Below are 18,520 nucleotides of genomic sequence, written 5' to 3' on the forward strand. Positions count from 1 at the left end.
GATTTCACTCTTTAACCTTCGTAACTGCCGTGTGTCTCGAAGTAACCTCCAGTCTATCGATGCCCCTGGAGGCAGACAGGAGGAAAAACTAAATGGCGTACACACTTGCAGTGCAGCGTTCCTGTGTGCTCCTCAAGTCCACATGCTGCAGCTTTCTTTGCCGTCAGCCTCCTGAGATTTGAATAAACTTTTTCTTTAGTACGAATGGGCTCATTAACTCTGCTCACCACAATGCAGTGAGACTGAGTGTGCTGTACCTGTGCAGAACACAGTGACAATGTAGTATATTACAATAATATGTAATCACAGTTTTAAAACAATCACTTTTGTTAAGCCAGTGAAAACAGCATGTGTACACTGCAGGTTATTAGTGGCTTAAACCTTCCTGTTTTGCAGCCAGTCATGGGAGCTGCTCTGATCCCATCTACATTAGCCTCAGTCTCACTCACAGCGTGTCAAATGCTGTTTTTTTTGTTAAGAGCCTTTTAGTGGTAACCTTATCTAGTACAGCATGCTGTAAGAGAGTATCGAGAGAGGCACTGATTCATAGGACTCGATTAAGAGGTTAAAAACCATATTCTTAAAAAAGTCCTTTATGTAGAAATTAAACAACTTATTCTAGACTGGGGTGTCCAACTCCAAGCCGGTGTCCTGGATGTTTTAGATGCGTCCTTGATCCAACACAGCTGATTTAAATGGCTAAATTACCTCCTCAACATGTCTTGAAGTTTCTGGTCTGGAAATGAACTAATCATTTGATTCAGGTGTGTTGACCCAAAACCTGCAGGACACCAGCCTTTGAGGCCGGGAGATGGACATCCCTGTTCTGTTTAAAAAGCCAAAAATAACCCCCAAAGTCTCATTTTTTCAAGGTCAAAGGCTATAGAAAAAATTTAAATAAATAAAAGTGTTTAATATTTCTATACAGAGAACCTGTAGAAATAAATCCCATCTCGAAAGAACAAAGGGTAACAGATCCGCCCACCAACAATTATAACAAAAACATAGTCTATGAGATTTAATACTTGACACTTTTTATAGCAGAACATTAAACTTTTTGTGTTGTGTATGGTGAGAACTGGCTCAGATGGTAAACATGGGTAGTGGGCACTTGTGCGGGATCCTGGCCAATACTGCACAAACATCCGGAGGCAAAACAGCTGGGAATTTTTCCATCTGCAGATATGGTCCAAGTTGATGAGCAAACTGCCTTCAGATGTATAAAGAACACAGGATCAGTCATGTTGATTTCATTTTCATTTGTCTTAAATTCATAATTTGGGCTTTTATCCATACTGTTGTCCTGCAGAACACATCGATTTACAATAAGCACATGTCATGGGTCTAATCATCCAAGAGCTGATTGATATTTATAGCTGAAAGATGCAACCCCCCTCTGTAATAAAGGAGGCCCTTATGTACCAAACATACACTTCTGATGTGGGCACGAGTTATTGTTGTGGAGTGTTAACTTTTGTTTAGCTTCAAATTAAAAAGACAAAATGTGGTTTGTCCTTAAGTGCCCGGCTTAAAAAGGTAGCAGAGCTGCTATATTGCAGGGTAATGGGAAATTAGCAGTGGTAGTGGATTAGCATAGGAGCTCATATGCATTGATTGAAAACCCCTTTCTGCAGACAAACAGACACAATCGTGGTAGCATTTAAAGAACAAAAACTGGCCTTTTAAGTATAATAGAAAGTCCAGTTGTCACAGACAGCATGGAGAGGCAATTCTGTCAGATCTGCTGCATAGGTAAAAAGAAACAAAAACCAGAAAACCCCGAGACCCCTAACCCTCTCTGCCCATGCCTAAATCCAAATATAAAGTAGACATCTGGTGCCTACATGTTGCATGGCTCGGACTGGACTAGCATAATATACAGGCTGCATACCCAAATACAGATTTAGGCAAAAGTAAATACATAAAAAAGGAAAACTAATAACCTTTTCTGATGTGAAAGCCAGTAATCCAAAAGGCAGTTAATAAACCTCCAAACAGGAAATCAAAATTGTGGTAAATAGATCTACAGAGCACACACAAGAAAATCCAGAATGATGTATTTAAAAAAAAAAAGAAAAAAAAGTAAGGCTAACTGATGCTTTTAATAAACAAAGTAATCAGCAAGATGAGAAACACCAGCATAACGGGACCAGCTGAAACTAATTAAAACAGAAAATAAAACTAATGGCAAAGCACAAGAGACAAGACTAACAGGACTAAACAAAAGGAGACTCAACTAAAATGGGACGGGCGCAACAGAGATGAAGACTCGACAAGATGCAAGAACACACAAAATCTGTAATCTCTCTCACACACACCTGTTTAATATAAACTGACTCCAATCAAGCTTCAGAAGTTTGTGGAAGAATACTGATCGCTCACTTTGCTTCCTGTAATCATTGCTACTCTGTGGCACTCCTGTTTATTTAGAACCTTTTGGCTGAATATCAAATGACTCACATCACGTTTACTAAATCAGGAGAGGCTCTGACAAAATTGCAGCTCATATAAACACAGATATTCTGCTCCGTAATAGTCATGGCAAATTTAAAAATAATTAAAAAACGCCAACAAATGACACAATGAAGTCAACAGCAAGCTTAGTTCACAGAAAAAAGAGAAGGGATGAAGATTTGCATTATTATACGCATTATGGTTACATGACAATTATTTTATCTACATAAAATGCATTGAAGTGGGCAATTTATCATAATGAGTTAAAGGTTTAACCCTAAAAAAAGACAGATGATAATAAAAACAAAACAAACACCTTTGTTGCCCTTAGAGTTTTGGGTACATTTTCTTGGGAGTCGACAGACTTCTTATTTCCCATCAAAGAACACAACCACCACCTTTCAGCTCCATAATCCCCTCCAAGGCTGCTTCTTCAGGTTGTTCACATGAAGTCAAAGACATCAATACAAAGAATCAGGCTCTGCTTTATTGACTGTGTAATCTTAACATCTTTATCGACCTACCTCTCAGTGACTTCAACTGATTGGCTCTTACACACTTCTGCGTTAAACCAATTAAAGCACACCGCCTCCATGAACTTGAAAGTTTTTAGCTCAGGAGCAGTTTTGACAGCACTACTTTCTGTCCACACTCCATACCAGTGGTGGCGGTAATGCACCATGCAGTTGTTTGCCAACCGCCAATAATACGTAGAAGAAGAAGAAGAAGGCAGCACTACTTCTTTAATCTTTTTTACAAGTAGATAACTAAATTAAGCTTTTTTCCCCCCCACATACAAGAATTCTGTTAATGTCTCATAATTTATTTACTGCTGTGAATTCAGTTGGAGCAAGGTAAATCCAAGGAAACTGCACGGACTTCATCCAAACAAGAGCTCAGGAAGTCTGAGTCAACTTGTTGGCCTTAATGCCAAATCTAATTCTGAAACAAAGCTTGAGTTCAGCACCTTTATTCCCAAAATCCAGCTTAAAATGTTGTCACACAGGATTCATTTACTTCAATGCTCTGCTGCCTTTGGAGAGCTTTAGCCAGAGTATAAATGCATTATGCTTTGTACCTTAAACGTGACTGAATCTTTGTTCCTTCTCCTAACATGTCATTTGTCTTAAAACTGTATACACTCTTCTCCTTTGAGTAATTCAGGCAGCAGGAGGGGGCTGGCTGTATGAAGTGTCTAAAGAGTGATTGCTCTCAGCATGCCAAATGGCAAAATTTCACAAAAAAAAAAAAATAAATCACCTAATCCTTGTGGATTCATGCATCTAGCTGCTTCTGCAGGTCGATTATTCTCCCTGCTATGGCCTTTTTGGCATGTCGAGTCAAGATTTTGATGAAATGCTTTCCTTGGAAAGCAGCTGAAGTAATTTTCTCCACACTACAATTTGAGAGAGACAGAGATGCACAAACAATCTGAAGTGGAGAGGAAAAACAAAGAAATCTCGCTCTTGCTGTGATTTTGAGCTGGGAAATGTTCCCCCTGCTTAAACGAGTGGAGCATGAGTCTGCTACAGCCAAACGCTGCATCAGTGTCACATGAGGCTCCATTAAGTGGCAGTTTAATCACACAGGTGCAGAGTGAAGTCAAGCAGCTGCCTGTTGGGATCTCCAGAAAAAAACAAAAATGTCAGGGCGCCTCAGAGAGCTGAGAGTGTGGTCCTGTGGCGTGTGGTAATATGCAGCGCAAGGAACTCCAAACTCTCATTACACATATTAGACATAAACAGTGCTTTGGTTTCATTATGCACTGTCCACTTTGGATGGCTTTACCTGAGTATTTAGTATTTTGACCTTCACGACCTCAGTCCCTTGCAAGGTCATCTCTTCTCTCCCGTCCTTTGCGCCACCCCTCCAGACTCTCTACTCTCACCACAGATCTTAAAGTCATCTGCAAACAGTATAATCTATGGACCTCATCTGTCATCCTGTCCATAACCACTATAAACATGGAGGACCCCGAAGCTGATCTCTGATGTTATCCCACCCCCAGATGTGAACCTTTTTCCATATAGTGTCTGTTAGTGACATGTGCTCGAGATCTAATCCAAATAAATCAATATAGTCACAAACATCAGAGATGCACTATAAAATGAAGAAACCGGTTCATCCAGTTAACGTCAGGAGTAAATTGTTTCCACCACATCTCTAGTTTGCTGTATTATCAATCATTTCTCTTTGACAATACTGAAACATCTCTATGAAACTAAGTCACTCAGTCTGAACTTTCTGTCTTTCCTTTCAGTACTATTAGAAACATCAATAATGCTCTCACCAGACAAACATCATGACTGTTTTTCTGTCCTGCTGGCTGCAAGCAATTTGTAAATGTATTTCTTTCTTCTATAAGCTACTGCATAGTGATATTATCCTTTATGGATAACGGTTTGCCTTATGTAAGATTTGCAGATTCTTGTATTCACAGGTTTGACTCGTGTTTTGCGATCAGGAATTTCTCTCAACTCCACTTATATCAGATGCACGTATGGCAATGTTAAAGAATTTGATGCAACTGGACTTGCAAGCAAATATTTAGGGTAAATTTCATGAGATTACTCTGGAAATTGGGACACAGATGTGAAAAAGTTTGACAGAACAATATAAAAGTAAAACCCAGAGAGAGCCCAGATGCCGCTGGACACAGAAGCAGATGCTGTTTCACAGATTTATTCTCACATGGAGGCATGTTTTATTTTTTTCAACACAACAAAGCTCTGGAGACTAACTTTAAACCGTCACTGTGGTGTGTCAGAGATGCATGGCTGAAGAGTCTGACTGCAGAGCTTTGACAGGCAGGGCCCAGGTGCAGTCTATGAGACTAATGATCACAGGTGAAAGGCAAGGTAAGTTTATTTATATAGCACAATTCAACAGCAAGGTGATTCAAAGTGCTTTACAGAGACATTAAAAAACAGAAACAATTAAAAAGCAATATTTAAAATGAAAAAGAAAAAAAGGAGAACAGTAGATAAAATCAGTAGTTAAAATGTAAGTTTTGAAATGTAAGCTTAAAAGTGTGGATTTGGTGTTTTATTCAAATGCAGCTGAGAACAGGCGAGTCTTCAACCTGGATTCAAAGAAACTGAGTGTTTCAGCTGATCTGAGGCTTTCTGGGAGTTTGTTCCAGATATAAGGAGCATAAAAGCTGAATGCAACTTTTCCGTGTCTGGTTTTGACTCTGGGAACTGATAAAAGACCGGATCCAGATGACCTGAGGGATCTGGAAGGTTCATACTGGGTCAGGAGGTCACTGATGTATTTTGGTCCTAAACCATTCAGAGCTTTATAGACCAGCATCAGAACTTTAAAGTCTATCCTCTGACGGACAGGCAGCCAGTGTAAGGACCTCAGAGCTGGGCTGATGTGGTCCACTTTTTTTGGTCTCAGTGAGGACTCGAGCAGCAGAGTTCTGAATGAGCTGTAGTTGTCTGACTGATTTTTTAGGAAGACCTGTAAAGATGCTGTTACAGTAATCAAGCCTACTAAAAATGAATGCATGGACTAGTTTTTCCAGGTCCTGCTGAGACATCAGATCTTTTATCCTTGAAATATTCTTGAGGTGATAGTAAGCTGACTTTGTTATTGTCTTAATGTGTTTTTCTAAGTTTAGGTCTGCATCCATCACTACACCCAAATTTCTCGCCTGGTTTGTGGTTTTTAGATGGTATAGATTGAAGTTCTCTGGTGACCTGTAATCGTTTTTCTTTGGCGCCAAAGACTATTACCTCAGTTTTGTTTTTGTTTAGCTGGAGAAAATTGTGGAACAATTTCCTCAATGCATTTACTAAGAGCCTGTACAGGGCCTCGGTCTCCTGGTGACATTGTGATATATACTTGTGTGTCATCTACATAGCTGTGATAGTTTATTTTGTTGTTCTTTATAATCTGTGCCAGTGGGAGCATGTAAATGTTAAACAGAAGGGGTCCCAAGATGGAACCTTGGGGAACTCCACATGTGATACTTGTCTGCTCGGATGTGAAGTTACCTATTGATACAAAGTATTTCCTGTTTTCTAAGTATGTTTTGAACCAGTTTAGTACAGTTCCTGAAAGACCTGCCCAGTTCTCTAGTCGTTTGAGTAATATGTTGTGGTCAACTGTATCAAATGCTGCACTGAGATCCAGTAAAAACTAAGACTGACATTAGTGAACTGTTGCTAGGAAGTGGAAACACTGTCTGTATTCACACATATGTCATTAAACACTTTTGTCAGAGCGGTTTCAGTGCTGTGGTTCTGTCTAAAACCTGACTGGAAGGCATCATAGCAGTTATTCTGTGTTAAGAAGTAATTGAGCTGTTGAGAAACTGCTTTTTCAATGATCTTACTTAAAAATGGGAGATTTGAGATCGGCCTGTAGTTGTTCATTTGTGTCTTGTCAAGATTGTCCTTCTTCAGTATAGGTTTAATTACAGCAGTTTTCAGTGGTTCTGGAAACACACCTGACATTAAAGAAAAGTTGACGATGTTTTCAAAGCACTGATTAATGAGAGTCAAACCAGAAACCACCACACCAATCTTCTGACTTACTGAGAATTTGCTCAGACACAAAGCATATTCTCTCATATGTGACACTTTTATGAATGTCAGTGGACTCTTGAAGTGACAAAACAAACATCTTCTCAATAAATGTGTAAAACGTGTCTGTGCTTGACATTTAAGCTTGAGTTTTTTCTCCAAACTTTCTGACTTTTGCTCAATTCTTTTGTATGAGATAAACACTCTGAATGTGACTCACGCACAGCTAATCTTTGCCTCAGTTTGTTCCGTCATACTGTCAGTGAAATATACTTATATACTTTTCATATTTGCATGGCTCTGTCTAAGTCACAATATCCATTATCGGTTCATTAAACCTAAATATGTTAAAGAAGTTTCTACACCTTTTTGGCGGTATACTGAAGACCTGCTTTTGATTGTAAAAAATATAATTGTGTTGAATCCTAAGGGTTCTTTATAAACTGTAAGGAATGCACTACTAGATTTATTCTGGTGGAAAATCAGTGTTTTTTTTAAATTTTATTCCTAGCAACAGTTCACATACCTGTCTCATAAACCTGCTCAGGTTTAGGGCCAGTGGAGGGAAATACAAACCTACAGAACGTCTGGGCTTTTGGGCAGTTTGTGAACCCCTTTGCACAAATGCAGTCCACCTGGTTCCAGGTAATTGCACTAAAAACACACCTGGTTCCAGTTCCAAACAGCTGGCGCCTGCACCCCTCATCACTTCACCACAGCATTGCTGAGCCCAGAGTTGGAACCAGTGAGCTGAGTGTTTCTAGTAGGGATATCACAAGTATTTCACCAGCGACTGATGTAACAGATGTAGCCCAATGAGTCATTTCTGATTTTCTTCTCATTAAAATAATTCAATCTTCTGTTAACACGACTGAATAACTGGTTCTCAAACTGTCAAAATGAGGGGTGGTTCTTAATATGCCCCCTAAGGCGCAGGACAAGCCCCACGCTGGCTTTTATTGGATCAATCTGTAATAATACAAAAAGTTGTGTCAGTGTTTGACGACCTACAGTAAGAAATGTTTTAAGTGGCACCTACCAGAATCACCTCATAGTCAAGCACTGGGTTTTGGTATAAACCCCTATACTTCTAGGAAATCAGCCAAAAACACCTATCCTGATGTTGCATGTGTATATGTGAGAGTCTTTAATATGAAAGAGCTTTATGTTAATTAAAAGCCAAAGCTGTGCATTTATTTCAATATATTCCTCCAAATCATCAGACATGAAATTCAACCACCCAAACAGCAATCTTTCTGCAATATTCACTTTTTAAATATTCTTTTACGTGTACGCACATTTTGAATTTACGAATGATATCATGCACTCCTTTATGGAAAGTAATTTTCAGATATGACAATAATATTGGCTACTTCAGATTGGAGCATCTATTATTTAAGAATTTCCTGTCAGCTACACCTAAACGCTTCTTTCTCTAATAAATCTGGTTCTTCCATGCAGATCCCTTTATCTCATAATCTGTCTACAGCTTGTTGCTGTTTTCCAAAGCCTTCAAAGAGGTTAAGTGTTCAATAACTTGCTGACTTTTAGTGTACAAAGCTGTAAGGGATATCTGTGCTTTAAAGACAATTGACCTTTAACTGGTTAGTTAAAAGTCTGAAGTGTTCAGTCACAGTTTCTTGAAGGATGATGGATGATCAGTATGCAGATTTCTCTGGCACAGCTACTGTATTTGTAGTTTACATGGACATGCTATCACAGCCATCACACAGTTTCCCTCACTTAGCTCCTTTTTCACAGTGAGTGCCATCATTGTCTCATCACCCAGCAGTGCTTATCTCCTGGAAAGCCTTTTCTCTTTTAAAAAATGTTATTTACATGCAGACCTGCAGCTTTTCTTTCCACATATAGATGTGAGATAAATGCAGGAAGCTACAGCTGACAGAGTGCAGAGTACTAACGCAGGGGCAGGAAATAGCTTGCAGTTGGCAGATACTCTTACTCTGAGGCAGCAGAGAGAAGTGGAGTCCTGTTGCTGGCAACCAAGAGTCATTCATAGCCAATAAAACGTAAAATTCAAATGCTTTCATTTAGGGGAATTATCAGTGAGTTTCCATACACAACTGATCATTAGTGCAGTGCCATTTGTGATGCCAAATGCACGTTAGCACCAGCAAAGGTGGCTGTCACACTCAGTGGAGTTATATTTATGAACTTTTTCAGTGCAATTCAGGTCTGTAAGGTAAAGATAGTATTTATAAAATATTCTGGTGGAAAACCCCAACAATCAAAGGAACACCTATGTGCATGATCCAGAAACCTCTGGCAGAAGGGCTGAGAAATGCTTTTGTTTCCAGAAATCACTGAAAAAAAAGAAAAAGAAGTAACAATTATTATATTTTTGGGCACATGCACAACAACAAAGATCTGGATCTGAACCTTCAGGTAGCTGGGGTCCTGTGAGTTTGCATTTTCTAAGTTTGGTATTCTGGTTTCATTCCATAATCCAAAGAATCACACATCCATTTGTCCCAAAATGTCTCACCAAAGAGGCATCCAGTAGTCACCCTAGTCAATCTGGAGAAGTAAATCCTTTCCAAATGGCCAAGCAAATCACCCAACCTGTAAGGGAGAGCCCAGCCAGCCCCCAAAGCAAGCTAATTTCTGCAATTTCATTATTTTGTTCACTACCTACAACTTGTATTTGTGTGTGTATCCCAACAAACAAACACAGAAGCACAAAATTACTGTAAATTTGAACATCCAAAACATTCCTTCATGGTTCTGCAGTGCTCCCAAAATAAATGTGCTGGCATCTGAGACAAAACCTGGATGTTCATGGTTGTTTTAGTGAGAAGAAGCAACAAAGACCACAGCAGCACACAGGAAATCTCTAATCTCAGCTAAAGATCATCAAGAGTTGATCAGTCATCCGAGTGATCAGTGCTGGAAAAGAACAGGCAAAAGACAATGTCCAGACTAGGAGGACTAAGAGGAGTGCATGCCAAATTTCACAGCAAACCACAAAGTGAGTAAGCATAAGCTCAAAAAACATGTATACAATTTATTCCTCTTACTGTCAACTCCAACTTTGACACTAGCAGTCATCTTTAAACGAAGTGTCCTCCATTCCTCACAGTGATCACTAATGTAAAGAAAGCTTCAGAGCACATCCAACAACCTCTCTGCTGTTTCATCAAAACAACACAGACAGGAAATAGGTGGTGAATAGTGGTGCTTCAAAGGAATTAGCTGCCTGATGTTATTAATGGAACGCATTCAGCAGCACCTGCTACTGCTGTATATATTACAACACCTGCAATGTGTCACTGGTTTTCATTTGTCACACCCACACACATACTGTTGGTAGAGCTTTGTAGATTTTTATTTTTGTGGATTTTTTTTAATGTTGCCTAAAGGCAGCCAGGTGGTGGCTTATGCATCAACTTGTCACTTGGATTAAAAGAAAAGTTAAAAGATGGATGAGATTCAAAGGGGAAATTCCATTAAAACGTCCAATTTGATTTATATGAGTGGCAGAAAGACGGCTCCTGCACGGGTTTTAATGTAATTATATGCAGATAAGTTTTCGGATATGTGAAGTGCTGATGTGAATGTCATCTTTCATTGTGTGAATATCCTTCTAAAACTGTGCTGCTTCAAATTCTACCTTGATGTGAGCAGTGGTTATGAATTCATGAGTTTTGAATGGAATTAGTTTAGTGGATGTCTTTTTTTGAGGGGGGATGTGGGTGTTAAATTTGACTCCAAAAGCGTCATCACATTGTGACAGACTCAGAGCCTTTAGCTGAGAACTGATTCTCCTGACATCATGAGATGTTTACTGTAGACTACCAAAGCAAATAAGTGGAGATCACACAGCATTTGATGTATTGAATGAGGCTTTCATCGGCTTTTTGGCTCCACATGCCATTTCAGAGTTATCATCGCAAAGACAGACTAAAGCCTGTTTACTTTATAGGTCTTCAGGCACCAATCGTGTCGTTGCATAGCAACCACTTGAAATCAAATGGAAAACAAGTTGACCCGTGCATCGTGAGCCTACAATCAGCCATCACGACTCCCACAATTCCGCTGGTTATACACGGAAAGCTTTTAGTCTACGTTATGTAACGAGTTCGGAGCGCTAAGATGGAAGGAAGTAAAAAGTAGGACCACAAACTGGACACTTAAAGGCTGGAAAGCAGAAGTAACATTAGAAATCGACATGATAGTGCAACCACGCTGCTGAGAATTTCCAGTATGTGATCAACTGACTGAATCAACCTTGGACATACTAATTTACCATCTTTTTAAACATTTCAAAACTCATCCCGTCCCTTGTTTTGTCTCTGAAAGAAATCCCCTTAACTCACATTTTACAACCCACTGTCTCTGACCTGCACACAAAAACACACTAAAATACTTTAAAATGACATGCAGTGTATATAAAAGCAGATGTTTGTATGAAATTAAAATTTAACATTCTTTAACAAGCGTACTATGGAAAAGAGATGTACAGGATATGATGTAATGTTTGAGGGTCTGGAAAAGGGTTTAGTTTTCTTCACTGGACTTGAATTACTGAGACTCATTCAAATGTTTTGTGTGGCTTTCTTCAAAGTCTCTTAAAGTTGTCTCCACCACCTCAGCATGCTTAAATGTGGTGACTTGCTGCCATGTGATATTTCTGTTAGCCTCAGAAAGCTAACATATCAGCTAGCTTAAAAAGCTTGTAACTAAATCACAAACTCTACTGGGAATTCTCCCAGAGATGTAAATTACTGATTCTTTGAGCGCTGTTTGTCTTTTATGAAGAGGGAGAGACCAGTGTTGCTGTGTGTGTGCGTGTGTGTATATATGACTACAAACAGGGCAATCGTAACAAGATGCAAAATGCATCTTGCCCTCAATCACAACTTGATGACATAAACTGCTATAATATGCAGAGACATGTTAATGTGAACTTGTCCCCCCTCAAAAGTAGGCTACGGTTTATCCTGGCACATCGTCACCAAACCTCTTGCATTCAGATTGAATGAGTCTGAGCTCCTGAGGCAGCGAAAAAGACATAAACACACTAAGGATTTTCCACTTGACCAATTTTGTATAATGTATAACTGTAATTATCTCATCCATGTCTCCTCAGAATGGGTCACTGCTCGGATTTATCTAATGTGACACTTAGAGCCAACTCCGAATGTGATATACAGCAACACAACATGGACAACAAGCATTCAAACTGTTAGCAGGACCACAAAAAGAGTTCAGCTTTCAGTTTTCTCTCACCTGTGTTCTAATTTCATTTCTGCTTTTTGGTGCATGTCTTAGATTTTGGAGGCTTGACCACAGACTGTATGTTAAAGATGGATGTGATTACCATCTGTCGTGAGGTCACTTGCATAGTGTTATCCAGTCGTCGGGGCTTTGTGAAGACTGTTCCAGAAGCTTAATGTTGATCTGTATTTGGGATCATTGTCTTGGGAACACCCAGCTGTGTCCAAGTTTCATCCACGTATTGATTTGAGGTGAAGTTGAGGAATTTGTCATTATCACATCCACTTTGTGTAATCTCTCAGTACCCCTGGCAGCAAAACAGCCCCTGAGCATGATGCTACCACCGTGCTTGACAGTTTGCATAGTCTTCTTAGTTTACTCATCTTTGTGCGTCATTATGGCCAAACAGCTAAATCGTTGTCTCACCTGACCATAAAACTTTTGTCCAGATGACATTTGGCTCGTCCCCGTGAGCAGCTGTGGATTTCAGTCGAGCTTGAAGGTGTTGGTTTTGTAGCAGTCATTAAAGATGCATGGTCTACAATCATTTTGTCCTGGTAAAGAACAGTTAAAGAAATCATTAAAAAAGAAATGTCGTTCATGCTTTCATGGAGAGTGGATGGAAACTTTTGACCACAGCTGTATGCATTTATCACAGTCACAGTTGGTCATTAGTCTTTTTCAGTTAGTTTTGAAGAGGGGAACGATTTAAAATAAAAGCTTTTCTGCTTTTTTGTGATTGTGTAGTTTTCCCTGAAAGACCATTCAAATTATTTTTCCTTGTTTGAATCCTTCACCGTGTTTCACACAAGCAAATATTAAATCCAAAAAAACCATCTCTAATAGTAATGTTTGTGCATGCCTAGACAGTGTGAAGTAGAAAGCCTTTTACTTTTCTTAGGAGTATTGTGCAAGACCTCCTAGAGAATAAAACAAGAAATACTAACATTACTTCCTGCTTATCATCTAGCAGGAGTTCTACTAAATTACTCTATAGAATTTTCCAATATGCACTGAGCCAATACAATACAAGTTGAGTGGAAACTGAATACTATGTGCTAGAAAGGTTACTGGTTAACATTTTTTAGATGGTTCTTCTGGAACACATGCGAACCAGTCGGCTGTTTGGCTCTTCATGTTTCTCCCCCATCTGTTGTCACTCTGTCTTTGAACTCTACTCTTATCATGCCGCTAAAACATTAGTTGGCAGAAAAATAAATACAAGAGGGATGTGTAAAATGAAGGCTGTCAAAACATAATAACACAGATTCCTTTTTGAGGTAAATGGAACGCTGTATCTGAGTTACCAGAAAAATGGAGCCCAACGTCAAATCCATCCTATTTACCCAAAGGAGACAGAGCACTATTTCACCATGATGAGCAAATGACAAAACCCTTTGGGAGCAATGATTTCATGTGTTCTAAAAAAGTCGATAACAATATATAGAACAGCTTCAATAAGTCATTATCATTGCATCGCCTCCCACGTGTGCCCAACGCCTGCATGAAAACCATCTTTGAGTGTTAATCTTTGATCAAAGATTAACACACTAGATTTCAAATAAACCAGGTCTCTCCTCACTTTATCTGTAATGTTGGTTGATTTTTATAAAACATTTTTTGCCTCCTATAAACCTGTCTGCACCTTCCACACTTCTACATGACTCGGCTCACATCTTCTCCTATACATTCTTTGATTTTCCGTGCAGCTCTTGTGCTGGAAGTGTAAAACCCCGCATGATGATTAGCATAAGATGGAGGATTGGCACATGGATGTCTTTGATGTTCCGCCTGTCTCCTCCCACAGTAAGTCTCTGCTTTCATAATAATTTTGCATGCGTGCTTGCATGTTATGATGCACCATTGCTTTGAAAAATTAAATATTTTAAAATATTTAAATTGGCTAAGAATACATAAAATATTTGTTTTCATGGCTCATGCCAATGCTGTTGAACTGTTGGGAATAAAATGATTTATACTGATCGATGCTTCACTTCATGAGTTTGAGCTGTGGCAGTGAAGGTGAAAATTAAGCCTTGACGCTTGCACTGATATTTAAAGCTGCACTATCAAGTACCTGTCGAAACGGTAACGCGTTCAGGCCATTTTCCCACATGAACTCTGGACAACATTGTGATCGGGACTGTGATCTGCAGGTATTCTTACACTGGAACAAATCGGAATGACACCACCTTTGTACCGAAGCGCTTCCAGGTTACACATTCTTATTAAGAACATCCAGCCTTAGTTCACGAGCAGATCGCCAGGCAATGCAGACATTTATTTTTTCAGCTCATTATTACTTTTCCAAACCTACTGTGAGTGCCTGAACTTGGACGTAGTCCAGATTGAAATGTATAAGATGCCATTTTTCAGTCATAATCTTTCCACGTTTCTTTACGTTATCAGCCAAAATGAGCTGGCAGGAAATAAACAGTCATTCAAAAAGTCAAAAATGGCTGCTGGATGGTTACTGTCCAACTCTTCTGCTTCTGACACCTTGTGCATTACTCTAATTTAATATTAGATATACAGTTTGAAACAGATGCCATTGCAATCAAATACATTGGTTTTTTTTTTAGTATTTGTAGTGTGATAACATTTGTCAAAAGCTGCATTTTCATTTGTCTACCACAGCAGTAAAATTACGAGGCCCCTTTCCAAAGTCTCTGAATCCCAGTTCCCCCCGAGGAGAACAAATTTAGTGTTGGTTTAAGCACTGTTTAAAAGTAAGATGGATTCAAGCATAAGTCTGATGCTGGAACAAGAGTGAAAGTAGCTCAGTGCCTTGAGGGTCTCTCAGGATGGTAGGAAGCCACGCACTGAGATGATTTGTCAGCTCAGCAGGATCGAGGCAAATTATGTCTTTGAAGATTCAGATGCAAGAAATGAAGAATACAGAGTGGGGTTTGTTCTGCAGTGGAAAACTTGAGATTCCACTTGTTGTCGAATCTCAAATATATAATTCTGATAAACTCTTCACTTTTTCTGTTTATGGAAATTCCTGGCTGACCTTGGTGTAGTTTAAATTCCACGCAGATATAGACAACCTTATTGTTTTCCGTAGCTTTAAAAGAAGTAAATACAAATTTAGTGGACAGCAGGTATTGTGTGTCTCATAAAAGGACGCTCGGTCAGCGGATGTCTCTTTGATTGAGTGGCAGAGGATGTGCCTTCATCACCTGTCAGGCTGGTGCTTTGGGGGCAGGGATTCGGACTATATTTAGAAAAAAGGTGACAGCGCAGAATGAATGAGCCATCACTGTCACGGCAAGCTGACAGGTTTTAAATTTAAAATGGTAATGGGACTAAGCAATAAAGTGTAGTGGTTTACACTAGAGCAGGACGATATGACCAAAAATATTTATCACGATATACATTTGAAAATTTGCGATAACGATATAACTGGCGATATAATTGACACTAGGCAAAATACTTTATAACTCCACAACTTTATTAGTGCAAAAAAAAAAAATCAATGTATTTTCACTTAAACAAGCAGCTGTTTTTTTAAATTTTTATATGCATTAGTTATATAACAATGTAACAGTGCAAATGCAAATTCCTTGCTGACAGTTTAACCAAAGGACATTTCCACTGGAAACTGGCCGACACATCCTCAGCATAACCATGTATAATATCCACAAAAAACTTAAAAAGAGGTTATACACACACACAATACGGTAATATTATGTTGAAGCACAGTACGTATCACTCCGCGAGGCGCCTGCCTACGATAGCTGTAATGCTCCGACAATCCATCAAGCGGTGCGGCTTCGTAGCTTAGCAAAGTCGTGTGATTTTATGTACAACATAAAATCATTTTGAGGTCAGTAACCACAACCAGAATTCATACATAAGGCACACGGGATTATAAGGGGCACTGTCGAGTTTCAGAAAAATCAAAGGATTGATTTTAAGTGTGCCGTATTTTCCAAAAAACACAGTAATAACGACGGCCTGCTATCATGCGCTACCAAAAAATGTGCTTTGTTGTGTATCTGACGGACGAAAGCTAAACCAGTTCCACATCACTGAAGTTGCAACATTTTAACAAACCAATTTTGGTTCATCTGTTTCATTCAACGATCCGCTTTCGCCCTTCTTATTCTCCGTCGCCGCCATGCTTTTTCCACCATGTGTGTATGAAAACAAAGGCACTGCGTATGCGTGTTTTACCCATATTCTATCACCATATTTCATTTTCTTATCATTGCCCAACATTATACCGGTATTACCGTGAATGGTATGATATGGCCCAGCCCTAGTTTACACTTCACCTAACAGGCAAAAACTTACTGTTTTGATCACAGGAGGAGATAAAAATCCTTTGGGGGTCAAATCAGGAACAGCATCTGGCACAAAAATCTGCCAAATCAAACATCTACTGCGAACCAAAGAATATCAGAGGAGATTATATGAAACCAACTTCCACTGTCTTTCACATTATATCATGTCCACTGAGACGGACTCAGTAAGTGTGTGAATGGTGGAGAATTTTTGCATTATTGTACTGTTTTGGTAACTTCACCGAACAGAAACCAGCTCTAATTCGAGCTCATCAGCTAATGGCTTGTAAATGGTTTTGCGTTGGCCCCACCCAGAACCCAATTTGTTGTAGCTATTTCCTGCCACCAGGGGGCAGGGCCACAAATGGTGTGTAGACTGCTCTTTCTCTGTTGTTGGTCCGTTAGTCAACCCCAAAGAAGAGCAATGCTACAAAGAGCTGAATGAAACTTTCCGATTACAAGACGAACTGCCAACTCTTGAGCCACAATCGCCCCAATACATGAAATACATGAAAATTATATTTATATTTTTCATTTTTCATTGTATTTAATACATGAAAACACGAGTATTAAATATAACCATTAGTATCAACTTTATAAATGAGTATACATTGTGTATAATGTGCATGGCTGTGTGCTTTTATGCAACAATTTTTAAAAAAGAGAAGAAAAAGATATAGATTAAAACAGATATCTACCACAATAGCAACTACACACAGTAATGGTAGTAAAGGGAGGTACTGGGGAAAGGAATGGAAAGATAAGCACCAGAGTGCTTATCTCTGGATCATCAGCAGTCCCATGGCAACTTAATAAGCCAAAGTCAACCGGATCACCAATACATAATAAACTGAGCTTTTTTCTCAGCTAAATGCTTGGGGTAGTTGCTAACTGTAACTATCTGCTATTTGTACAGACCTCATTTGCTGAAAACAGCTCCCGGCAGCTGGAAACAATGCTGATGAGAGTGAACTCAAACACTGAAAAGCTTTGGGCCCTAAAAACTAAAACCACTGAGCTGAAAGACCCAGAAATGCTGGTAATAGATGAGGGACTGGCAAAGCTGGGCAATAATTTTGTTAGTGCACGTCTCCCATCCAGGTTAAACTGTAATTTGGTATCTGCATTTTTAAAAAAGAGGAATAGAAGCATTATATTTAATGCGGATGTCATTCGACCTTGTTTTTCAATGTCTGTGATGCTCACTTCACCTGTCCAGCTTTAAGGGGAGAATGAGACAAATTCCAATCAAATAAATCAGTGCACTTCTGGTATGTATGCATGCTCCTCCCACAGTGTCCTTGAAACAAACAAAAGCTTTCACACCGAAGAGACAACCAAATGAGAGTAAAGAGGAAAATTTCCACATTTATTGATGGTGGCATTCAATTGTTTGGATTGTGAGACCAGAGAGGATTACTCCGCCTCCAGCAGACACCCACACTTGGAAGGCTCACATGCAGCATTTAAAAGGAGAAAATAACTCTATAATAACACTGCTGTTCCTTGGACTGCACTTGCTCAGGGAAACAAGCAATGCCATTAAAGGTGGGAGGATCTATCAGAGCTGAATTTCTTTGTAAAGTTTCTACTTTCTTCTCGACCGAAGTTCATTCACAAAGATGTTCTGCCACTTCCATTTACATGGCAAACATACAGAGTTTATTCCAGAGTCCCTTCTGTATCATTGTGGCACAAGCATTTTAAGTTATATATGTTATATATGTTGTTCACGTTACAGAGATCCAGCTGGGCTCAAACATCCACAGTCTGCCAAAATTTCCTTGTGATGCATTATTTAAACTAGCTATAAATAATAAATAAATGAAACTAAAGTCATTTCAACATTTTCTTTCTCAAAAGTAATTGTGTTTATACCCCTAGTACCCCAGTACTTATCATATAACAGTATCAACATTCATAATAGATAAACAGCATATCTAGAAACCTGATTAACTGTTCTAATTAAGGGTCTTAAAGTCATTAGTTTTTTCAGTTGTGACACTG

The 18,520-nt window shown here is 39.1% G+C and overlaps 1 long non-coding RNA gene across 2 annotated transcripts; it reads right to left on the minus strand.

Annotated features, from left to right (window-relative positions):
* Window positions 1-985: 985 nt before the first annotated feature.
* On the minus strand, window positions 986-4,735 carry LOC113031581 (uncharacterized). 2 transcript variants are annotated; one of them, XR_003273752.1, is made up of 3 exons: window positions 2,979-4,735; window positions 2,771-2,885; window positions 986-1,210 (listed from the first exon to the last, which is right to left on the minus strand). It is a non-coding gene; the product is annotated as an uncharacterized LOC113031581 (long non-coding RNA). The 2 variants fall into 2 exon arrangements; XR_003273750.1 differs by lacking the exon at window positions 2,979-4,735 and having other exon boundaries at window positions 2,771-2,972.
* Between the last annotated feature and the right edge of the window lie 13,785 nt (window positions 4,736-18,520).

Source organism: Astatotilapia calliptera, chromosome 2, assembly GCF_900246225.1.
Source record: "Astatotilapia calliptera chromosome 2, fAstCal1.2, whole genome shotgun sequence".
NCBI classification, from domain to species: Eukaryota; Metazoa; Chordata; class Actinopteri; order Cichliformes; family Cichlidae; genus Astatotilapia; species Astatotilapia calliptera.